Source organism: Phyllobates terribilis, unplaced genomic scaffold (genome assembly GCF_046119375.1).
Source record: "Phyllobates terribilis strain yellow unplaced genomic scaffold, ASM4611937v1 Scaffold_1017__1_contigs__length_469563, whole genome shotgun sequence".
Taxonomy (NCBI): domain Eukaryota; kingdom Metazoa; phylum Chordata; class Amphibia; order Anura; family Dendrobatidae; genus Phyllobates; species Phyllobates terribilis.
Window position 1 is genome coordinate 43,975 of NW_027363777.1, and position 24,066 is coordinate 68,040.

General features: G+C 45.9%; 12 non-coding genes and 5 pseudogenes across 12 annotated transcripts; all 17 read right to left on the minus strand.

Moving 5' to 3' along the window:
- Positions 1-2,156: 2,156 nt before the first annotated feature.
- On the minus strand, positions 2,157-2,347 carry LOC141241567 (U2 spliceosomal RNA). Its single transcript, XR_012306304.1, has one exon. It is a non-coding gene; the product is annotated as a U2 spliceosomal RNA (small nuclear RNA).
- A 1,115-nt stretch (positions 2,348-3,462) lies between these two features.
- On the minus strand, positions 3,463-3,647 carry LOC141241603 (U2 spliceosomal RNA). Its single transcript, XR_012306338.1, has one exon. It is a non-coding gene; the product is annotated as a U2 spliceosomal RNA (small nuclear RNA).
- A 789-nt stretch (positions 3,648-4,436) lies between these two features.
- On the minus strand, positions 4,437-4,528 carry LOC141241643 (U2 spliceosomal RNA; annotated as a pseudogene).
- A 1,115-nt stretch (positions 4,529-5,643) lies between these two features.
- Positions 5,644-5,834, minus strand: LOC141241404 (U2 spliceosomal RNA). The gene has a single exon (XR_012306147.1). It is a non-coding gene; the product is annotated as a U2 spliceosomal RNA (small nuclear RNA).
- Positions 5,835-6,949: 1,115 nt separating this feature from the next.
- Positions 6,950-7,130, minus strand: LOC141241591 (U2 spliceosomal RNA; annotated as a pseudogene).
- A 525-nt stretch (positions 7,131-7,655) lies between these two features.
- On the minus strand, positions 7,656-7,771 carry LOC141241640 (U2 spliceosomal RNA; annotated as a pseudogene).
- Positions 7,772-8,886: 1,115 nt separating this feature from the next.
- On the minus strand, positions 8,887-9,077 carry LOC141241416 (U2 spliceosomal RNA). The gene has a single exon (XR_012306158.1). It is a non-coding gene; the product is annotated as a U2 spliceosomal RNA (small nuclear RNA).
- A 1,115-nt stretch (positions 9,078-10,192) lies between these two features.
- Positions 10,193-10,383, minus strand: LOC141241428 (U2 spliceosomal RNA). Its single transcript, XR_012306169.1, has one exon. It is a non-coding gene; the product is annotated as a U2 spliceosomal RNA (small nuclear RNA).
- Positions 10,384-11,498: 1,115 nt separating this feature from the next.
- LOC141241573 (U2 spliceosomal RNA) lies at positions 11,499-11,689 on the minus strand. The gene has a single exon (XR_012306309.1). It is a non-coding gene; the product is annotated as a U2 spliceosomal RNA (small nuclear RNA).
- A 1,115-nt stretch (positions 11,690-12,804) lies between these two features.
- Positions 12,805-12,990, minus strand: LOC141241624 (U2 spliceosomal RNA). The gene has a single exon (XR_012306354.1). It is a non-coding gene; the product is annotated as a U2 spliceosomal RNA (small nuclear RNA).
- A 797-nt stretch (positions 12,991-13,787) lies between these two features.
- Positions 13,788-13,879, minus strand: LOC141241642 (U2 spliceosomal RNA; annotated as a pseudogene).
- A 1,115-nt stretch (positions 13,880-14,994) lies between these two features.
- On the minus strand, positions 14,995-15,185 carry LOC141241575 (U2 spliceosomal RNA). The gene has a single exon (XR_012306311.1). It is a non-coding gene; the product is annotated as a U2 spliceosomal RNA (small nuclear RNA).
- Positions 15,186-16,297: 1,112 nt separating this feature from the next.
- On the minus strand, positions 16,298-16,488 carry LOC141241439 (U2 spliceosomal RNA). Its single transcript, XR_012306180.1, has one exon. It is a non-coding gene; the product is annotated as a U2 spliceosomal RNA (small nuclear RNA).
- A 1,115-nt stretch (positions 16,489-17,603) lies between these two features.
- On the minus strand, positions 17,604-17,794 carry LOC141241451 (U2 spliceosomal RNA). The gene has a single exon (XR_012306191.1). It is a non-coding gene; the product is annotated as a U2 spliceosomal RNA (small nuclear RNA).
- A 1,115-nt stretch (positions 17,795-18,909) lies between these two features.
- LOC141241462 (U2 spliceosomal RNA) lies at positions 18,910-19,100 on the minus strand. Its single transcript, XR_012306202.1, has one exon. It is a non-coding gene; the product is annotated as a U2 spliceosomal RNA (small nuclear RNA).
- Positions 19,101-20,215: 1,115 nt separating this feature from the next.
- LOC141241473 (U2 spliceosomal RNA) lies at positions 20,216-20,406 on the minus strand. Its single transcript, XR_012306213.1, has one exon. It is a non-coding gene; the product is annotated as a U2 spliceosomal RNA (small nuclear RNA).
- Positions 20,407-21,521: 1,115 nt separating this feature from the next.
- On the minus strand, positions 21,522-21,694 carry LOC141241626 (U2 spliceosomal RNA; annotated as a pseudogene).
- Positions 21,695-24,066: the final 2,372 nt, after the last annotated feature.

Genomic DNA, 24,066 nt, shown 5'->3' on the forward strand with positions numbered 1-24,066 from the left:
ACGCCGGCCTGCCAGTGAAGACCGGTGGGCGCATCGGCTCAGCTTCAGAAGATGCAGCTTCTGCGTAGGTCCTGGTCCTGGTCCTGTTGGGGCATCCTCGGAACATGTGCCCCGCCTCACCGCAGAGATTACATTTACTCCCAGCGGGACAGTCCTTCATTAAATGTCCGTAACAGCTGCAATTATTGCAGCGGTCTACTTTCCTGCCCGTGCAGGACGTTTGGGTATGACCCATTTGTCCACAGTTCCTGCAACATACTGGCATTCCAGGATAAAATAAGTAGCCTCTGCTCTTACCGATTACGAAGGTTGAGGGAGGGTGTAGCATTCCTCCCACTCCACTAAGGTCCCTCTTTAGACGGGCCATATACCTTCTCTTGCCGCACCAGAAGCCTACCGCGTTCTTCACAGTACCCAGGTATCTCAGATCATCACAATAGCGGGTAAGGTAGGTCGAGATGTCTGCAGCTTCCACAAAGGGGTTCGGGAAATGCACCACGATGGGGATCTCGTCATAAGCATACAAGAGACAAAAGGTTAGTCCATCCAATTCATCTAAGTAGTTTTTCTCGTTTACCTTTTGTACGAGTTGCTGACAGCATCCCTGGCTCTTGAAGGTGATGGTGTATGTCCCCTTGTACTCGTTGTCCTGGAAGCAGAATATGTCTTCCCGCCGAAACTCCAGAACTCCAAGAAGAATCCTATGGCAGATGTAGTCCAAATTCTTCTCCATCCTCGATGCTGCTCCAACTTCAATCCTCACGGTGTTCCGCATCCGGGCATCACCCGATGAATATGTGAGCGTTGCCGGCATCCTTCACTCAGGAACGTACCGACTCTTCTCTCTGAAAGGCGCAAGCCTTCATGGGATCCCTTCCCGTTGCTCCCGGACTAATCCTTCCTCCCAATAGCAGCAGGGGGGTTAAGTCCCTCCGAAGAGGAACGATCCCCCCAGGCCGAGAGAAAGGGTACCAAGAGCACCTCACAGGCAAGACCACACAGGTAAACCTGATAGATCGTGCCAAAAGGCCGAGAAGCGATAACCAGAATTGGTTTCAAACTACGGAGCCACCCAAGGATCCTGAAAAGTCCATTTGTGGAGATGAGCTCCTGGACTCCCGTTAAGAAGACATGTTGTCAACCTCTAGATCCCTTACATGCCTGCACTTTTCGGCTTGCTGCTGCTGCAATCCACGCGTTTTAGATCTGCATAACTCCACCTCTTTAAACACAGCACCTTCACCCCCTGCTGTTCCCACCCGCCTCAACACCGTTGGAAGGGAGGAGAACCAATTAAGGCGGGGGGTGGGGTGGAACGAGCAGCTGTCTACCCTTAGCAGGAGGGCTCCTGATTACATACCTCTCCTGCTGCTGCTGCTGCTGGCTGTCCAGCAGCAGACTGAAGGTGGCTGCTGCTGTGCACAGGTATATAAAGGCTCAGAGCCTATTATGACATGCGCAGCCAGCGTTCCATTGCCACATTCCATCTACTGCAGGCAGGATACCTGGCTGGCTGAATGTCGCTGAGAAGCTCACAGAGACCGCCATAAGCAACAGTTTAACAGAATGCCACAGACTAATCAACCAAACTTTTTGGGTTGGGTTCTCTTTTATAGTCTGCAGGCATTAAATGAAAGAAGTCAGTGTTCCAGCAGAAGGAGACAACGTTTCAGAAAAGGCATTGTAGCAAACCAAAAAAGAAATTTTAAGCGCAGCAGAGTAACCAGCGCACATACCTGTTAGCTCAGGTGAGTTTAAAAGGCTGCTGTTGATAACAAGGGCATTTGCTAAATAGATGGTGTGTGTGCAACAATATACTGAAAGGTCAATTATATTGTGCAGCTTATCTCACCACCTGTAGTTATTTAGGTGAAAGCTCCAAAATGCTTGCCTAATATGTCTGTTTATCCAAAAGGAAGTAAAAAGGGAGAGCTAGAAAGATAGCATTGCATCACATTACATGGCAATGCAATGCACAGTTGCTGAAGTTGAACCAAAATGAGCTTGTAATCTGGCTTCTGCAACTTTGAACATGAAAAATCCAATGAGGAGAAGAAAAGCAAAGCCAAAGAGTCCATCCCAAAATCCGACAAACAAGCAAAATGAACAAAAAACATTGAATTCAATTCTTTCTGATTTTAGAAACTGCATTAAAGAAGGGGTGCACCGGTCCTAGAGATACTGCAATACCAGGTCAATGCGTGGAGTGGACAGAGCAAGCTCTTTTTCCATCTCCCTGTTCTAAAAATCCATTTAATATATGGTCCCCAGATAGGGGACGTATCAGATATTAAACTGATAAGAACAGATACTACACTTGATCTTAGCCAAAAGGCCGAGAAGCGATAACCAGAATTGGTTTCAAACTACGGAGCCACCCAAGGATCCTGAAAAGTCCATTTGTGGAGATGAGCTCCTGGACTCCCGTTAAGAAGACATGTTGTCAACCTCTAGATCCCTTACATGCCTGCACTTTTCGGCTTGCTGCTGCTGCAATCCACGCGTTTTAGATCTGCATAACTCCACCTCTTTAAACACAGCACCTTCACCCCCTGCTGTTCCCACCCGCCTCAACACCGTTGGAAGGGAGGAGAACCAATTAAGGCGGGGGGTGGGGTGGAACGAGCAGCTGTCTACCCTTAGCAGGAGGGCTCCTGATTACATACCTCTCCTGCTGCTGCTGCTGCTGGCTGTCCAGCAGCAGACTGAAGGTGGCTGCTGCTGTGCACAGGTATATAAAGGCTCAGAGCCTATTATGACACGCGCAGCCAGCGTTCCATTGCCACATTCCATCTACTGCAGGCAGGATACCTGGCTGGCTGAATGTCGCTGAGAAGCTCACAGAGACCGCCATAAGCAACAGTTTAACAGAATGCCACAGACTAATCAACCAAACTTTTTGGGTTGGGTTCTCTTTTATAGTCTGCAGGCATTAAATGAAAGAAGTCAGTGTTCCAGCAGAAGGAGACAACGTTTCAGAAAAGGCATTGTAGCAAACCAAAAAAGAAATTTTAAGCGCAGCAGAGTAACCAGCGCACATACCTGTTAGCTCAGGTGAGTTTAAAAGGCTGCTGTTGATAACAAGGGCATTTGCTAAATAGATGGTGTGTGTGCAACAATATACTGAAAGGTCAATTATATTGTGCAGCTTATCTCACCACCTGTAGTTATTTAGGTGAAAGCTCCAAAATGCTTGCCTAATATGTCTGTTTATCCAAAAGGAAGTAAAAAGGGAGAGCTAGAAAGATAGCATTGCATCACATTACATGGCAATGCAATTCACAGTTGCTGAAGTTGAACCAAAATGAGCTTGTAATCTGGCTTCTGCAACTTTGAACATGAAAAATCCAATGAGGAGAAGAAAAGCAAAGCCAAAGAGTCCATCCCAAAATCCGACAAACAAGCAAAATGAACAAAAAACATTGAATTCAATTCTTTCTGATTTTAGAAACTGCATTAAAGAAGGGGTGCACCGGTCCTGGAGATACTGCAATACCAGGTCAATGCGTGGAGTGGACAGAGCAAGCTCTTTTTCCATCTCCCTGTTCTAAAAATCCATTTAATATATGGTCCCCAGATAGGGGACGTATCAGATATTAAACTGATAAGAACAGATTTTTTTTTTTTTATCGAAAGCCCGAATTCGTGTACAAAACCCGAGTGCGCTTAAAAAAGTGACAAGTGCCACAAAAAAAGTGCACTAGGATGCTGGTCTTCTTGAAACCCTCTCCAAAAGGAGAAGGGTCCCCCAAACCATTCCCCGTCCCTCCGAGCCAAAAGGCCACAGCGAGGAACAGGGACAAAAAGCCACCTCCAGCCGAAGCCAGAGGCGACCCAATCTCACCCCCAGCACCTGCCCGAGTTCTCACCCGAGCAAGGCACTGGGAGCCAAAGACTGTGCTCCCCTCCCGGAAGAGGGGAGCCAACAATGCTCTCCTCCCGAAAGAGGAGAGCCAGGGGGGTTCAGGGGGGAGCGGAACCTGATGGCCACACACTCCCCCCCTAGACCTGCCAAGAGAGGAACCCGTAAGGGAACCGCATCCCGACAAAATCCTAGTAGGACGTGACACACGTGAATAAGTGGACACACAGTGACAAAGAAATTAAATAAATAGTGAAGGTTTCACAGTATAATACTGCCCGGACCTTCGACCGGGAATTGAAAAATTCCTCATCCTAAGGCCAGAAGGCCTGGAATAAGGGTGTGTGCGAAGAAAGAAAATTTGAAGTGCTTGTGCAAATGTGCCATAAACTCAAGTGGGGTTCCCAATCCCAGTGAGTTAAGGCACCCCAGGGTCACCACTCCTGGGGCACTTCACACTTCGGGCTTTCGATCTTCCCCGGCCCAATGGCGTCGATACTGGGGGGCCATGCTTTCCACCAGATGACTATATTAGCCACCTGGCGTACTAACAAGCGCCTAAACCCCAGTGTGCATAATGTATCAATCTACTAGGGCGGCCAACATCCAAAACCGCCTTTTCGAAAGATACTACACTTGATCTTAGCCAAAAGGCCGAGAAGCGATAACCAGAATTGGTTTCAAACTACGGAGCCACCCAAGGATCCTGAAAAGTCCATTTGTGGAGATGAGCTCCTGGACTCCCGTTAAGAAGACATGTTGTCAACCTCTAGATCCCTTACATGCCTGCACTTTTCGGCTTGCTGCTGCTGCAATCCACGCGTTTTAGATCTGCATAACTCCACCTCTTTAAACACAGCACCTTCACCCCCTGCTGTTCCCACCCGCCTCAACACCGTTGGAAGGGAGGAGAACCAATTAAGGCGGGGGGTGGGGTGGAACGAGCAGCTGTCTACCCTTAGCAGGAGGGCTCCTGATTACATACCTCTCCTGCTGCTGCTGCTGCTGGCTGTCCAGCAGCAGACTGAAGGTGGCTGCTGCTGTGCACAGGTATATAAAGGCTCAGAGCCTATTATGACACGCGCAGCCAGCGTTCCATTGCCACATTCCATCTACTGCAGGCAGGATACCTGGCTGGCTGAATGTCGCTGAGAAGCTCACAGAGACCGCCATAAGCAACAGTTTAACAGAATGCCACAGACTAATCAACCAAACTTTTTGGGTTGGGTTCTCTTTTATAGTCTGCAGGCATTAAATGAAAGAAGTCAGTGTTCCAGCAGAAGGAGACAACGTTTCAGAAAAGGCATTGTAGCAAACCAAAAAAGAAATTTTAAGCGCAGCAGAGTAACCAGCGCACATACCTGTTAGCTCAGGTGAGTTTAAAAGGCTGCTGTTGATAACAAGGGCATTTGCTAAATAGATGGTGTGTGTGCAACAATATACTGAAAGGTCAATTATATTGTGCAGCTTATCTCACCACCTGTAGTTATTTAGGTGAAAGCTCCAAAATGCTTGCCTAATATGTCTGTTTATCCAAAAGGAAGTAAAAAGGGAGAGCTAGAAAGATAGCATTGCATCACATTACATGGCAATGCAATGCACAGTTGCTGAAGTTGAACCAAAATGAGCTTGTAATCTGGCTTCTGCAACTTTGAACATGAAAAATCCAATGAGGAGAAGAAAAGCAAAGCCAAAGAGTCCATCCCAAAATCCGACAAACAAGCAAAATGAACAAAAAACATTGAATTCAATTCTTTCTGATTTTAGAAACTGCATTAAAGAAGGGGTGCACCGGTCCTGGAGATACTGCAATACCAGGTCAATGCGTGGAGTGGACAGAGCAAGCTCTTTTTCCATCTCCCTGTTCTAAAAATCCATTTAATATATGGTCCCCAGATAGGGGACGTATCAGATATTAAACTGATAAGAACAGATACTACACTTGATCTTAGCCAAAAGGCCGAGAAGCGATAACCAGAATTGGTTTCAAACTACGGAGCCACCCAAGGATCCTGAAAAGTCCATTTGTGGAGATGAGCTCCTGGACTCCCGTTAAGAAGACATGTTGTCAACCTCTAGATCCCTTACATGCCTGCACTTTTCGGCTTGCTGCTGCTGCAATCCACGCGTTTTAGATCTGCATAACTCCACCTCTTTAAACACAGCACCTTCACCCCCTGCTGTTCCCACCCGCCTCAACACCGTTGGAAGGGAGGAGAACCAATTAAGGCGGGGGGTGGGGTGGAACGAGCAGCTGTCTACCCTTAGCAGGAGGGCTCCTGATTACATACCTCTCCTGCTGCTGCTGCTGCTGGCTGTCCAGCAGCAGACTGAAGGTGGCTGCTGCTGTGCACAGGTATATAAAGGCTCAGAGCCTATTATGACACGCGCAGCCAGCGTTCCATTGCCACATTCCATCTACTGCAGGCAGGATACCTGGCTGGCTGAATGTCGCTGAGAAGCTCACAGAGACCGCCATAAGCAACAGTTTAACAGAATGCCACAGACTAATCAACCAAACTTTTTGGGTTGGGTTCTCTTTTATAGTCTGCAGGCATTAAATGAAAGAAGTCAGTGTTCCAGCAGAAGGAGACAACGTTTCAGAAAAGGCATTGTAGCAAACCAAAAAAGAAATTTTAAGCGCAGCAGAGTAACCAGCGCACATACCTGTTAGCTCAGGTGAGTTTAAAAGGCTGCTGTTGATAACAAGGGCATTTGCTAAATAGATGGTGTGTGTGCAACAATATACTGAAAGGTCAATTATATTGTGCAGCTTATCTCACCACCTGTAGTTATTTAGGTGAAAGCTCCAAAATGCTTGCCTAATATGTCTGTTTATCCAAAAGGAAGTAAAAAGGGAGAGCTAGAAAGATAGCATTGCATCACATTACATGGCAATGCAATGCACAGTTGCTGAAGTTGAACCAAAATGAGCTTGTAATCTGGCTTCTGCAACTTTGAACATGAAAAATCCAATGAGGAGAAGAAAAGCAAAGCCAAAGAGTCCATCCCAAAATCCGACAAACAAGCAAAATGAACAAAAAACATTGAATTCAATTCTTTCTGATTTTAGAAACTGCATTAAAGAAGGGGTGCACCGGTCCTGGAGATACTGCAATACCAGGTCAATGCGTGGAGTGGACAGAGCAAGCTCTTTTTCCATCTCCCTGTTCTAAAAATCCATTTAATATATGGTCCCCAGATAGGGGACGTATCAGATATTAAACTGATAAGAACAGATTTTTGATTGAAGCTGCATCCAAGGCACTGAAAAATGTGACCGAAGTCACACCAAAACAGCGCACGAGGCGAGGATTCATGTGGACCCTTCCCGGAGGAGAGGGTCCCCAATAAACCATCCCCATCCCTCCGAGCCAGAAGGCCACAGCGAGGGTCGGGGATCTCCGATGCTCTCTCTTGCCGAAGCCAGAGAAGAGCCGTTTTCGTGCTCCCAGCGTCCAGCTAGGCTGCCACCCTAGTGGAGCTGGAGCCTGTGTTGGTTTCTCAGCCCAAAGCTGACCGGACCTCCGACCGGGTTTATAAAAATTCCCCTTCCTAGCCCGGAGGCCAGGAATAGGGGGTGTTGCTCAGAAAGTATGATTGGCAAAGGTGCGGCGTGCTACGAAGCCCAAGTCTTTCTGGGGTTCCCAGTCCCAGTAAGCTTGGACTCCCACCAGGGCGCCTACTCCTGGGGCACATTGCTCCAAAGCCCTCACACTTACCCAGCCTAGTGACTTCGATCCTGGAGGGCCATGTTTTCCATCAGATGACTCTATGAGCCACCTGGCGTACTAACAAGTGCACCAAACCAGTGTGTAATGTGCATCAATTTACTAGAGCAGCCCAAGGACAAAACCGCCTTTTCAAAAGATACTACACTTGATCTTAGCCAAAAGGCCGAGAAGCGATAACCAGAATTGGTTTCAAACTACGGAGCCACCCAAGGATCCTGAAAAGTCCATTTGTGGAGATGAGCTCCTGGACTCCCGTTAAGAAGACATGTTGTCAACCTCTAGATCCCTTACATGCCTGCACTTTTCGGCTTGCTGCTGCTGCAATCCACGCGTTTTAGATCTGCATAACTCCACCTCTTTAAACACAGCACCTTCACCCCCTGCTGTTCCCACCCGCCTCAACACCGTTGGAAGGGAGGAGAACCAATTAAGGCGGGGGGTGGGGTGGAACGAGCAGCTGTCTACCCTTAGCAGGAGGGCTCCTGATTACATACCTCTCCTGCTGCTGCTGCTGCTGGCTGTCCAGCAGCAGACTGAAGGTGGCTGCTGCTGTGCACAGGTATATAAAGGCTCAGAGCCTATTATGACACGCGCAGCCAGCGTTCCATTGCCACATTCCATCTACTGCAGGCAGGATACCTGGCTGGCTGAATGTCGCTGAGAAGCTCACAGAGACCGCCATAAGCAACAGTTTAACAGAATGCCACAGACTAATCAACCAAACTTTTTGGGTTGGGTTCTCTTTTATAGTCTGCAGGCTTTAAATGAAAGAAGTCAGTGTTCCAGCAGAAGGAGACAACGTTTCAGAAAAGGCATTGTAGCAAACCAAAAAAGAAATTTTAAGCGCAGCAGAGTAACCAGCGCACATACCTGTTAGCTCAGGTGAGTTTAAAAGGCTGCTGTTGATAACAAGGGCATTTGCTAAATAGATGGTGTGTGTGCAACAATATACTGAAAGGTCAATTATATTGTGCAGCTTATCTCACCACCTGTAGTTATTTAGGTGAAAGCTCCAAAATGCTTGCCTAATATGTCTGTTTATCCAAAAGGAAGTAAAAAGGGAGAGCTAGAAAGATAGCATTGCATCACATTACATGGCAATGCAATGCACAGTTGCTGAAGTTGAACCAAAATGAGCTTGTAATCTGGCTTCTGCAACTTTGAACATGAAAAATCCAATGAGGAGAAGAAAAGCAAAGCCAAAGAGTCCATCCCAAAATCCGACAAAGAAGCAAAATGAACAAAAAACATTGAATTCAATTCTTTCTGATTTTAGAAACTGCATTAAAGAAGGGGTGCACCGGTCCTGGAGATACTGCAATACCAGGTCAATGCGTGGAGTGGACAGAGCAAGCTCTTTTTCCATCTCCCTGTTCTAAAAATCCATTTAATATATGGTCCCCAGATAGGGGACGTATCAGATATTAAACTGATAAGAACAGATACTACACTTGATCTTAGCCAAAAGGCCGAGAAGCGATAACCAGAATTGGTTTCAAACTACGGAGCCACCCAAGGATCCTGAAAAGTCCATTTGTGGAGATGAGCTCCTGGACTCCCGTTAAGAAGACATGTTGTCAACCTCTAGATCCCTTACATGCCTGCACTTTTCGGCTTGCTGCTGCTGCAATCCACGCGTTTTAGATCTGCATAACTCCACCTCTTTAAACACAGCACCTTCACCCCCTGCTGTTCCCACCCGCCTCAACACCGTTGGAAGGGAGGAGAACCAATTAAGGCGGGGGGTGGGGTGGAACGAGCAGCTGTCTACCCTTAGCAGGAGGGCTCCTGATTACATACCTCTCCTGCTGCTGCTGCTGCTGGCTGTCCAGCAGCAGACTGAAGGTGGCTGCTGCTGTGCACAAGTATATAAAGGCTCAGAGCCTATTATGACACGCGCAGCCAGCGTTCCATTGCCACATTCCATCTACTGCAGGCAGGATACCTGGCTGGCTGAATGTCGCTGAGAAGCTCACAGAGACCGCCATAAGCAACAGTTTAACAGAATGCCACAGACTAATCAACCAAACTTTTTGGGTTGGGTTCTCTTTTATAGTCTGCAGGCATTAAATGAAAGAAGTCAGTGTTCCAGCAGAAGGAGACAACGTTTCAGAAAAGGCATTGTAGCAAACCAAAAAAGAAATTTTAAGCGCAGCAGAGTAACCAGCGCACATACCTGTTAGCTCAGGTGAGTTTAAAAGGCTGCTGTTGATAACAAGGGCATTTGCTAAATAGATGGTGTGTGTGCAACAATATACTGAAAGGTCAATTATATTGTGCAGCTTATCTCACCACCTGTAGTTATTTAGGTGAAAGCTCCAAAATGCTTGCCTAATATGTCTGTTTATCCAAAAGGAAGTAAAAAGGGAGAGCTAGAAAGATAGCATTGCATCACATTACATGGCAATGCAATGCACAGTTGCTGAAGTTGAACCAAAATGAGCTTGTAATCTGGCTTCTGCAACTTTGAACATGAAAAATCCAATGAGGAGAAGAAAAGCAAAGCCAAAGAGTCCATCCCAAAATCCGACAAACAAGCAAAATGAACAAAAAACATTGAATTCAATTCTTTCTGATTTTAGAAACTGCATTAAAGAAGGGGTGCACCGGTCCTGGAGATACTGCAATACCAGGTCAATGCGTGGAGTGGACAGAGCAAGCTCTTTTTCCATCTCCCTGTTCTAAAAATCCATTTAATATATGGTCCCCAGATAGGGGACGTATCAGATATTAAACTGATAAGAACAGATACTACACTTGATCTTAGCCAAAAGGCCGAGAAGCGATAACCAGAATTGGTTTCAAACTACGGAGCCACCCAAGGATCCTGAAAAGTCCATTTGTGGAGATGAGCTCCTGGACTCCCGTTAAGAAGACATGTTGTAAACCTCTAGATCCCTTACATGCCTGCACTTTTCGGCTTGCTGCTGCTGCAATCCACGCGTTTTAGATCTGCATAACTCCACCTCTTTAAACACAGCACCTTCACCCCCTGCTGTTCCCACCCGCCTCAACACCGTTGGAAGGGAGGAGAACCAATTAAGGCGGGGGGTGGGGTGGAACGAGAAGCTGTCTACCCTTAGCAGGAGGGCTCCTGATTACATACCTCTCCTGCTGCTGCTGCTGCTGGCTGTCCAGCAGCAGACTGAAGGTGGCTGCTGCTGTGCACAGGTATATAAAGGCTCAGAGCCTATTATGACACGCGCAGCCAGCGTTCCATTGCCACATTCCATCTACTGCAGGCAGGATACCTGGCTGGCTGAATGTCGCTGAGAAGCTCACAGAGACCGCCATAAGCAACAGTTTAACAGAATGCCACAGACTAATCAACCAAACTTTTTGGGTTGGGTTCTCTTTTATAGTCTGCAGGCATTAAATGAAAGAAGTCAGTGTTCCAGCAGAAGGAGACAACGTTTCAGAAAAGGCATTGTAGCAAACCAAAAAAGAAATTTTAAGCGCAGCAGAGTAACCAGCGCACATACCTGTTAGCTCAGGTGAGTTTAAAAGGCTGCTGTTGATAACAAGGGCATTTGCTAAATAGATGGTGTGTGTGCAACAATATACTGAAAGGTCAATTATATTGTGCAGCTTATCTCACCACCTGTAGTTATTTAGGTGAAAGCTCCAAAATGCTTGCCTAATATGTCTGTTTATCCAAAAGGAAGTAAAAAGGGAGAGCTAGAAAGATAGCATTGCATCACATTACATGGCAATGCAATGCACAGTTGCTGAAGTTGAACCAAAATGAGCTTGTAATCTGGCTTCTGCAACTTTGAACATGAAAAATCCAATGAGGAGAAGAAAAGCAAAGCCAAAGAGTCCATCCCAAAATCCGACAAACAAGCAAAATGAACAAAAAACATTGAATTCAATTCTTTCTGATTTTAGAAACTGCATTAAAGAAGGGGTGCACCGGTCCTGGAGATACTGCAATACCAGGTCAATGCGTGGAGTGGACAGAGCAAGCTGTTTTTCCATCTCCCTGTTCTAAAAATCCATTTAATATATGGTCCCCAGATAGGGGACGTATCAGATATTAAACTGATAAGAACAGATACTACACTTGATCTTAGCCAAAAGGCCGAGAAGCGATAACCAGAATTGGTTTCAAACTACGGAGCCACCCAAGGATCCTGAAAAGTCCATTTGTGGAGATGAGCTCCTGGACTCCCGTTAAGAAGACATGTTGTCAACCTCTAGATCCCTTACATGCCTGCACTTTTCGGCTTGCTGCTGCTGCAATCCACGCGTTTTAGATCTGCATAACTCCACCTCTTTAAACACAGCACCTTCACCCCCTGCTGTTCCCACCCGCCTCAACACCGTTGGAAGGGAGGAGAACCAATTAAGGCGGGGGGTGGGGTGGAACGAGCAGCTGTCTACCCTTAGCAGGAGGGCTCCTGATTACATACCTCTCCTGCTGCTGCTGCTGCTGGCTGTCCAGCAGCAGACTGAAGGTGGCTGCTGCTGTGCACAGGTATATAAAGGCTCAGAGCCTATTATGACACGCGCAGCCAGCGTTCCATTGCCACATTCCATCTACTGCAGGCAGGATACCTGGCTGGCTGAATGTCGCTGAGAAGCTCACAGAGACCGCCATAAGCAACAGTTTAACAGAATGCCACAGACTAATCAACCAAACTTTTTGGGTTGGGTTCTCTTTTATAGTCTGCAGGCATTAAATGAAAGAAGTCAGTGTTCCAGCAGAAGGAGACAACGTTTCAGAAAAGGCATTGTAGCAAACCAAAAAAGAAATTTTAAGCGCAGCAGAGTAACCAGCGCACATACCTGTTAGCTCAGGTGAGTTTAAAAGGCTGCTGTTGATAACAAGGGCATTTGCTAAATAGATGGTGTGTGTGCAACAATATACTGAAAGGTCAATTATATTGTGCAGCTTATCTCACCACCTGTAGTTATTTAGGTGAAAGCTCCAAAATGCTTGCCTAATATGTCTGTTTATCCAAAAGGAAGTAAAAAGGGAGAGCTAGAAAGATAGCATTGCATCACATTACATGGCAATGCAATGCACAGTTGCTGAAGTTGAACCAAAATGAGCTTGTAATCTGGCTTCTGCAACTTTGAACATGAAAAATCCAATGAGGAGAAGAAAAGCAAAGCCAAAGAGTCCATCCCAAAATCCGACAAACAAGCAAAATGAACAAAAAACATTGAATTCAATTCTTTCTGATTTTAGAAACTGCATTAAAGAAGGGGTGCACCGGTCCTGGAGATACTGCAATACCAGGTCAATGCGTGGAGTGGACAGAGCAAGCTCTTTTTCCATCTCCCTGTTCTAAAAATCCATTTAATATATGGTCCCCAGATAGGGGACGTATCAGATATTAAACTGATAAGAACAGATTTTTTTTTTTTTTTTTTTTTTGAAAGCCCGAATTCGTGTACAAAACCCGAGTGCGCTTAAAAAAGTGACAAGTGCCACAAAAAAAGTGCACTAGGATGCTGGTCTTCTTAAAACCCTCTCCAAAAGGAGAAGTGTCCCCCAAACCATTCCCCGTCCCTCCGAGCCAGAAGGCCACAGCGAGGAACAGGGACAAATAGCCACCTCCAGCCGGAGCCAGAGGCGACCCAATCTTACCCCCAATACCTGCCCGAGTTCTCACCCGAGCAAGGCACTGGGAGCCAAAGACTGTGCTCCCCTCCCGGAAGAGGGGAGCCAACAATGCTCTCCTCCCGAAAGAGGAGAGCCAGGGGGGTTCAGGGGGGAGCGGAACCTGATGGCCACACACTCCCCCCCTAGACCTGCCAAGAGAGGAACCCGTAAGGGAACCGCATCCCGACAAAATCCTAGTAAGGACGTGGACACACGTGAAAAAGTGGACACACAGTGACAAAAAAAATTAAATAAATAGTGAAGGTTTCACAGTATAATACTGCCCGGACCTTCGACCGGGAATTGAAAAATTCCCCATCCTAAGGCCAGAAGGCCCGGAATAAGGGTGTGTGTGAAGAAAGAAATATTGAAGTGCTAGTGCAAATGTGCCATAAACTCAAGTGGGGTTCCCAATCCCAGTGAGTTAAGGCACCCCAGGGTCACCACTCCTGGGGCACTTCACACTTCGGGCTTTCGATCTTCCCCGGCCCAATGGCGTCGATCCTGGGGGGCCATGCTTTCCACCAGATGACTATATTAGCCAACTGGCGTACTATCAAGCGCCTAAACCCCAGTGTGCATAATGTATCAATCTACTAGGGCGGCCAACATCCAAAACCGCCTTTTCGAAAGATACTACACTTGATCTTAGCCAAAAGGCCGAGAAGCGATAACCAGAATTGGTTTCAAACTACGGAGCCACCCAAGGATCCTGAAAAGTCCATTTGTGGAGATGAGCTCCTGGACTCCCGTTAAGAAGACATGTTGTCAACCTCTAGATCCCTTACATGCCTGCACTTTTCGGCTTGCTGCTGCTGCAATCCACGCGTTTTAGATCTGCATAACTCCACCTCTTTAAACACAGCAGCTTCACCCCCTGCTGTTCCCACCCGCCTCAACACCGTTGGAAGGGAGGAGAACCAATTAAGGCGGGGGGTGGGGTGGAACGAGCAGCTGTCTACCCTTAGCAGGAGGGCTCCTGATTACATACCTCTCCTGCTGCTGCTGCTGCTGGCTGTCCAGCAGCAGACTGAAGGTGGCTGCTGCTGTGCACAGGTATATAAAGGCTCAGAGCCTATTATGACACGCGCAGCCAGCGTTCCATTGCCACATTCCATCTACTGCAGGCAGGATACCTGGCTGGCTGAATGTCGCTGAGAAGCTCACAGAGACCGCCATAAGCAACAGTTTAACAGAATGCCACAGACTAATCAACCAAACTTTTTGGGTTGGGTTCTCTTTTATAGTCTGCAGGCATTAAATGAAAGAAGTCAGTGTTCCAGCAGAAGGAGACAACGTTTCAGAAAAGGCATTGTAGCAAACCAAAAAAGAAATTTTAAGCGCAGCAGAGTAACCAGCGCACATACCTGTTAGCTCAGGTGAGTTTAAAAGGCTGCTGTTGATAACAAGGGCATTTGCTAAATAGATGGTGTGTGTGCAACAATATACTGAAAGGTCAATTATATTGTGCAGCTTATCTCACCACCTGTAGTTATTTAGGTGAAAGCTCCAAAATGCTTGCCTAATATGTCTGTTTATCCAAAAGGAAGTAAAAAGGGAGAGCTAGAAAGATAGCATTGCATCACATTACATGGCAATGCAATGCACAGTTGCTGAAGTTGAACCAAAATGAGCTTGTAATCTGGCTTCTGCAACTTTGAACATGAAAAATCCAATGAGGAGAAGAAAAGCAAAGCCAAAGAGTCCATCCCAAAATCCGACAAACAAGCAAAATGAACAAAAAACATTGAATTCAATTCTTTCTGATTTTAGAAACTGCATTAAAGAAGGGGTGCACCGGTCCTGGAGATACTGCAATACCAGGTCAATGCGTGGAGTGGACAGAGCAAGCTCTTTTTCCATCTCCCTGTTCTAAAAATCCATTTAATATATGGTCCCCAGATAGGGGGCGTATCAGATATTAAACTGATAAGAACAGATACTACACTTGATCTTAGCCAAAAGGCCGAGAAGCGATAACCAGAATTGGTTTCAAACTACGGAGTCACCCAAGGATCCTGAAAAGTCCATTTGTGGAGATGAGCTCCTGGACTCCCGTTAAGAAGACATGTTGTCAACCTCTAGATCCCTTACATGCCTGCACTTTTCGGCTTGCTGCTGCTGCAATCCACACGTTTTAGATCTGCATAACTCCACCTCTTTAAACACAGCACCTTCACCCCCTGCTGTTCCCACCCGCCTCAACACCGTTGGAAGGGAGGAGAACCAATTAAGGCGGGGGGTGGGGTGGAACGAGCAGCTGTCTACCCTTAGCAGGAGGGCTCCTGATTACATACCTCTCCTGCTGCTGCTGCTGGCTGTCCAGCAGCAGACTGAAGGTGGCTGCTGCTGTGCACAGGTATATAAAGGCTCAGAGCCTATTATGACACGCGCAGCCAGCGTTCCATTGCCACATTCCATCTACTGCAGGCAGGATACCTGGCTGGCTGAATGTCGCTGAGAAGCTCACAGAGACCGCCATAAGCAACAGTTTAACAGAATGCCACAGACTAATCAACCAAACATTTTGGGTTGGGTTCTCTTTTATAGTCTGCAGGCATTAAATGAAAGAAGTCAGTGTTCCAGCAGAAGGAGACAACGTTTCAGAAAAGGCATTGTAGCAAACCAAAAAAGAAATTTTAAGCGCAGCAGAGTAACCAGCGCACATACCTGTTAGCTCAGGTGAGTTTAAAAGGCTGCTGTTGATAACAAGGGCATTTGCTAAATAGATGGTGTGTGTGCAACAATATACTGAAAGGTCAATTATATTGTGCAGCTTATCTCACCACCTGTAGTTATTTAGGTGAAAGCTCCAAAATGCTTGCCTAATATGTCTGTTTATCCAAAAGGAAGTAAAAAGGGAGAGCTAGAAAGATAGCATTGCATCACATTACATGGCAATGCAATGCACAGTTGCTGAAGTTGAACCAAAATGAGCTTGTAATCTGGCTTCTGCAACTTTGAACATGAAAAATCCAATGAGGAGAAGAAAAGCAAAGCCAAAGAGTCCATCCCAAAATCCGACAAACAAGCAAAATGAACAAAAAACATTGAATTCAATTCTTTCTGATTTTAGAAACTGCATTAAAGAAGGGGTGCACCGGTCCTGGAGATACTGCAATACCAGGTCAATGCGTGGAGTGGACAGAGCAAGCTCTTTTTCCATCTCCCTGTTCTAAAAATCCATTTAATATATGGTCCCCAGATAGGGGACGTATCAGATATTAAACTGATAAGAACAGATACTACACTTGATCTTAGCCAAAAGGCCGAGAAGCGATAACCAGAATTGGTTTCAAACTACGGAGCCACCCAAGGATCCTGAAAAGTCCATTTGTGGAGATGAGCTCCTGGACTCCCGTTAAGAAGACATGTTGTCAACCTCTAGATCCCTTACATGCCTGCACTTTTCGGCTTGCTGCTGCTGCAATCCACGCGTTTTAGATCTGCATAACTCCACCTCTTTAAACACAGCACCTTCACCCCCTGCTGTTCCCACCCGCCTCAACACCGTTGGAAGGGAGGAGAACCAATTAAGGCGGGGGGTGGGGTGGAACGAGCAGCTGTCTACCCTTAGCAGGAGGGCTCCTGATTACATACCTCTCCTGCTGCTGCTGCTGCTGGCTGTCCAGCAGCAGACTGAAGGTGGCTGCTGCTGTGCACAGGTATATAAAGGCTCAGAGCCTATTATGACACGCGCAGCCAGCGTTCCATTGCCACATTCCATCTACTGCAGGCAGGATACCTGGCTGGCTGAATGTCGCTGAGAAGCTCACAGAGACCGCCATAAGCAACAGTTTAACAGAATGCCACAGACTAATCAACCAAACTTTTTGGGTTGGGTTCTCTTTTATAGTCTGCAGGCATTAAATGAAAGAAGTCAGTGTTCCAGCAGAAGGAGACAACGTTTCAGAAAAGGCATTGTAGCAAACCAAAAAAGAAATTTTAAGCGCAGCAGAGTAACCAGCGCACATACCTGTTAGCTCAGGTGAGTTTAAAAGGCTGCTGTTGATAACAAGGGCATTTGCTAAATAGATGGTGTGTGTGCAACAATATACTGAAAGGTCAATTATATTGTGCAGCTTATCTCACCACCTGTAGTTATTTAGGTGAAAGCTCCAAAATGCTTGCCTAATATGTCTGTTTATCCAAAAGGAAGTAAAAAGGGAGAGCTAGAAAGATAGCATTGCATCACATTACATGGCAATGCAATGCACAGTTGCTGAAGTTGAAGCAAAATGAGCTTGTAATCTGGCTTCTGCAACTTTGAACATGAAAAATCCAATGAGGAGAAGAAAAGCAAAGCCAAAGAGTCCATCCCAAAATCCGACAAACAAGCAAAATGAACAAAAAACATTGAATTCAATTCTTTCTGATTTTAGAAACTGCATTAAAGAAGGGGTGCACCGGTCCTGGAGATACTGCAATACCAGGTCAATGCGTGGAGTGGACAGAGCAAGCTCTTTTTCCATCTCCCTGTTCTAAAAATCCATTTAATATATGGTCCCCAGATAGGGGACGTATCAGATATTAAACTGATAAGAACAGATACTACACTTGATCTTAGCCAAAAGGCCGAGAAGCGATAACCAGAATTGGTTTCAAACTACGGAGCCACCCAAGGATCCTGAAAAGTCCATTTGTGGAGATGAGCTCCTGGACTCCCGTTAAGAAGACATGTTGTCAACCTCTAGATCCCTTACATGCCTGCACTTTTCGGCTTGCTGCTGCTGCAATCCACGCGTTTTAGATCTGCATAACTCCACCTCTTTAAACACAGCACCTTCACCCCCTGCTGTTCCCACCCGCCTCAACACCGTTGGAAGGGAGGAGAACCAATTAAGGCGGGGGGTGGGGTGGAACGAGCAGCTGTCTACCCTTAGCAGGAGGGCTCCTGATTACATACCTCTCCTGCTGCTGCTGCTGCTGGCTGTCCAGCAGCAGACTGAAGGTGGCTGCTGCTGTGCACAGGTATATAAAGGCTCAGAGCCTATTATGACACGCGCAGCCAGCGTTCCATTGCCACATTCCATCTACTGCAGGCAGGATACCTGGCTGGCTGAATGTCGCTGAGAAGCTCACAGAGACCGCCATAAGCAACAGTTTAACAGAATGCCACAGACTAATCAACCAAACTTTTTGGGTTGGGTTCTCTTTTATAGTCTGCAGGCATTAAATGAAAGAAGTCAGTGTTCCAGCAGAAGGAGACAACGTTTCAGAAAAGGCATTGTAGCAAACCAAAAAAGAAATTTTAAGCGCAGCAGAGTAACCAGCGCACATACCTGTTAGCTCAGGTGAGTTTAAAAGGCTGCTGTTGATAACAAGGGCATTTGCTAAATAGATGGTGTGTGTGCAACAATATACTGAAAGGTCAATTATATTGTGCAGCTTATCTCACCACCTGTAGTTATTTAGGTGAAAGCTCCAAAATGCTTGCCTAATATGTCTGTTTATCCAAAAGGAAGTAAAAAGGGAGAGCTAGAAAGATAGCATTGCATCACATTACATGGCAATGCAATGCACAGTTGCTGAAGTTGAACCAAAATGAGCTTGTAATCTGGCTTCTGCAACTTTGAACATGAAAAATCCAATGAGGAGAAGAAAAGCAAAGCCAAAGAGTCCATCCCAAAATCCGACAAACAAGCAAAATGAACAAAAAACATTGAATTCAATTCTTTCTGATTTTAGAAACTGCATTAAAGAAGGGGTGCACCGGTCCTGGAGATACTGCAATACCAGGTCAATGCGTGGAGTGGACAGAGCAAGCTCTTTTTCCATCTCCCTGTTCTAAAAATCCATTTAATATATGGTCCCCAGATAGGGGACGTATCAGATATTAAACTGATAAGAACAGATACTACACTTGATCTTAGCCAAAAGGCCGAGAAGCGATAACCAGAATTGGTTTCAAACTACGGAGCCACCCAAGGATCCTGAAAAGTCCATTTGTGGAGATGAGCTCCTGGACTCCCGTTAAGAAGACATGTTGTCAACCTCTAGATCCCTTACATGCCTGCACTTTTCGGCTTGCTGCTGCTGCAATCCACGCGTTTTAGATCTGCATAACTCCACCTCTTTAAACACAGCACCTTCACCCCCTGCTGTTCCCACCCGCCTCAACACCGTTGGAAGGGAGGAGAACCAATTAAGGCGGGGGGTGGGGTGGAACGAGCAGCTGTCTACCCTTAGCAGGAGGGCTCCTGATTACATACCTCTCCTGCTGCTGCTGCTGCTGGCTGTCCAGCAGCAGACTGAAGGTGGCTGCTGCTGTGCACAGGTATATAAAGGCTCAGAGCCTATTATGACACGCGCAGCCAGCGTTCCATTGCCACATTCCATCTACTGCAGGCAGGATACCTGGCTGGCTGAATGTCGCTGAGAAGCTCACAGAGACCGCCATAAGCAACAGTTTAACAGAATGCCACAGACTAATCAACCAAACTTTTTGGGTTGGGTTCTCTTTTATAGTCTGCAGGCATTAAATGAAAGAAGTCAGTGTTCCAGCAGAAGGAGACAACGTTTCAGAAAAGGCATTGTAGCAAACCAAAAAAGAAATTTTAAGCGCAGCAGAGTAACCAGCGCACATACCTGTTAGCTCAGGTGAGTTTAAAAGGCTGCTGTTGATAACAAGGGCATTTGCTAAATAGATGGTGTGTGTGCAACAATATACTGAAAGGTCAATTATATTGTGCAGCTTATCTCACCACCTGTAGTTATTTAGGTGAAAGCTCCAAAATGCTTGCCTAATATGTCTGTTTATCCAAAAGGAAGTAAAAAGGGAGAGCTAGAAAGATAGCATTGCATCACATTACATGGCAATGCAATGCACAGTTGCTGAAGTTGAAGCAAAATGAGCTTGTAATCTGGCTTCTGCAACTTTGAACATGAAAAATCCAATGAGGAGAAGAAAAGCAAAGCCAAAGAGTCCATCCCAAAATCCGACAAACAAGCAAAATGAACAAAAAACATTGAATTCAATTCTTTCTGATTTTAGAAACTGCATTAAAGAAGGGGTGCACCGGTCCTGGAGATACTGCAATACCAGGTCAATGCGTGGAGTGGACAGAGCAAGCTCTTTTTCCATCTCCCTGTTCTAAAAATCCATTTAATATATGGTCCCCAGATAGGGGACGTATCAGATATTAAACTGATAAGAACAGATACTACACTTGATCTTAGCCAAAAGGCCGAGAAGCGATAACCAGAATTGGTTTCAAACTACGGAGCCACCCAAGGATCCTGAAAAGTCCATTTGTGGAGATGAGCTCCTGGACTCCCGTTAAGAAGACATGTTGTCAACCTCTAGATCCCTTACATGCCTGCACTTTTCGGCTTGCTGCTGCTGCAATCCACGCGTTTTAGATCTGCATAACTCCACCTCTTTAAACACAGCACCTTCACCCCCTGCTGTTCCCACCCGCCTCAACACCGTTGGAAGGGAGGAGAACCAATTAAGGCGGGGGGTGGGGTGGAACGAGCAGCTGTCTACCCTTAGCAGGAGGGCTCCTGATTACATACCTCTCCTGCTGCTGCTGCTGCTGGCTGTCCAGCAGCAGACTGAAGGTGGCTGCTGCTGTGCACAGGTATATAAAGGCTCAGAGCCTATTATGACACGCGCAGCCAGCGTTCCATTGCCACATTCCATCTACTGCAGGCAGGATACCTGGCTGGCTGAATGTCGCTGAGAAGCTCACAGAGACCGCCATAAGCAACAGTTTAACAGAATGCCACAGACTAATCAACCAAACTTTTTGGGTTGGGTTCTCTTTTATAGTCTGCAGGCATTAAATGAAAGAAGTCAGTGTTCCAGCAGAAGGAGACAACGTTTCAGAAAAGGCATTGTAGCAAACCAAAAAAGAAATTTTAAGCGCAGCAGAGTAACCAGCGCACATACCTGTTAGCTCAGGTGAGTTTAAAAGGCTGCTGTTGATAACAAGGGCATTTGCTAAATAGATGGTGTGTGTGCAACAATATACTGAAAGGTCAATTATATTGTGCAGCTTATCTCACCACCTGTAGTTATTTAGGTGAAAGCTCCAAAATGCTTGCCTAATATGTCTGTTTATCCAAAAGGAAGTAAAAAGGGAGAGCTAGAAAGATAGCATTGCATCACATTACATGGCAATGCAATGCACAGTTGCTGAAGTTGAACCAAAATGAGCTTGTAATCTGGCTTCTGCAACTTTGAACATGAAAAATCCAATGAGGAGAAGAAAAGCAAAGCCAAAGAGTCCATCCCAAAATCCGACAAACAAGCAAAATGAACAAAAAACATTGAATTCAATTCTTTCTGATTTTAGAAACTGCATTAAAGAAGGGGTGCACCGGTCCTGGAGATACTGCAATACCAGGTCAATGCGTGGAGTGGACAGAGCAAGCTCTTTTTCCATCTCCCTGTTCTAAAAATCCATTTAATATATGGTCCCCAGATAGGGGACGTATCAGATATTAAACTGATAAGAACAGATTTTTTTTTTTTATTTTTATTTTTTTTTTTCCACTCAGATTACAAGTCCCATATTTACCATTTCATGCTTTGCAATGATTTCCAAATGGTATTAGGTTGTTATCCATCATTGTGGGTCATATATCCATTTTTCCAATCTTATTTTATATATATACGTTTATATTATCACAATACAGTTATTCCATATTCTTTACAACACAACATTACAATCTTTACCATTACCATTTAAGGCAACATTCCTCTCTTCAGGCCATATGCTGCCAAGGCATTCAAAAGCCTTCCATCCAGAAACCGACCATCCCAAGCTTCTTCTACCTCTTTAGCCAACGACTGAGGTATTCTGTAAGTTGAAAAAAAACGATGCATATCGCTATAAATGTTATTCCACACTTTGCGCCTTAGACTAGCCTGACTCCCCCCTTCACAACTCTTTAGCATTTTCAACACTTCTTGTCTCTCCTCCATCTCCCTCATATTTTTTTCTGAAACATCCTTTGCTTTACTAGAGTCCTTCCCAGATGACAAAACTCCTTCAATTTCTTCTCTGGCTTCACATGCGACATCCTCTCTTTCTTCTTCACTAGTTTCTTCACCCTCCTCCTCCTCTTCCATATTACTTACAGCACCTTCCTTTTCATCCTGACTGGAGGACTCACTTTCCTCCTGATCTTCTGACTCCCTATCCACCTCCACTTCTTCTTCCAAGCTAGTATTTTCAATCTCAACGTCTGTGATATCACTCTCAGTATCTTCTTCCATATGATCACCTTCTTTTCTTATATCTCTTATTTGTTCCTCCTTCTTTTGAGATATGTTCTCTTCCGTTTCATCATGGGGGGCAGCTTCAGACTCTTCTTCTTTTCCATCTTCCTTGTCAACTGACTTCTCCTCCCTTTTATTGACAGGACAGCAATCATATAAATGACCACTGCCACCACATAGATTACATTTCTTACTTTTTTCACAATTCTCTGCCTTATGTCCCACTTCTTCACACTTGGCACACCACTGTAATGTACAGGAATCCTTTTCATGGCCACACTGTTTACAACGCCTACAAAACTTCGGCATACCTGTAAAGAACATATCTCCATTAACTGTCCCGATTTTGAATCTACTTGGTGGGAGTACCACAACACCATCCGAACTTTCCTTGAACTTGACCAGGAACCTCCACCTCGTGGTCCAAAAACCATATCGGTTAAACATTTTGCCAGCAGAACTCACTTTCTCACAGTACCGGGATAAAAAGGTCATGATCTCTTCTTCCAATATGAAAGGACTATACATCCTTATTACTATTAGCCTTTCCTTCCTAGGAAAATGCGACACAAAAAAAACACCTTCAAGTATCGAATCTTCCTTCACTAGATCCATTCTCTTCCAAAAGTCAGAAAAGATATCTTCTGAACAAAAAATAACATCATATATCCCTCTCTTCGGGAACTCCAACATAGACAAAACTTGTTCCATTTGAACTTCCAATAGTCCAAACAAAATCTTCTCTACCAAAAAAAACAAGCCAGACTTCTTCTTCTCTGGATCCAAAAAAATAAACCGCACTGCATTCTTCAATCTTGCAAAAACTGGGACCTCTTCACAGGTCAGCATATTTGGGCTTCTCCCGTCCATATCTTCACACCAAAGGTGGCAAAAATCCTCCTCGCCTACTTAAAAAAAGCAGGCAGGCTGATCGCCCCTCGTTGCCCCGGGACTAATCCGGCTCCCCAAAAGCAGCAAGGGGGTGAAGCCGCACTGCTACATGCAGCGATCCCCCGAGGCCAAGGAGCCGGGTACCCAAGGCACCTCTCAGCCAAGACCAAGGCAGCAACCGGTAGATCACTGCACTTGATCTTAGCCAAAAGGCCGAGAAGCGATAACCAGAATTGGTTTCAAACTACGGAGCCACCCAAGGATCCTGAAAAGTCCATTTGTGGAGATGAGCTCCTGGACTCCCGTTAAGAAGACATGTTGTCAACCTCTAGATCCCTTACATGCCTGCACTTTTCGGCTTGCTGCTGCTGCAATCCACGCGTTTTAGATCTGCATAACTCCACCTCTTTAATCACAGCACCTTCACCCCCTGCTGTTCCCACCCGCCTCAACACCGTTGGAAGGGAGGAGAACCAATTAAGGCGGGGGGTGGGGTGGAACGAGCAGCTGTCTACCCTTAGCAGGAGGGCTCCTGATTACATACCTCTCCTGCTGCTGCTGCTGCTGGCTGTCCAGCAGCAGACTGAAGGTGGCTGCTGCTGTGCACAGGTATATAAAGGCTCAGAGCCTATTATGACACGCGCAGCCAGCGTTCCATTGCCACATTCCATCTACTGCAGGCAGGATACCTGGCTGGCTGAATGTCGCTGAGAAGCTCACAGAGACCGCCATAAGCAAC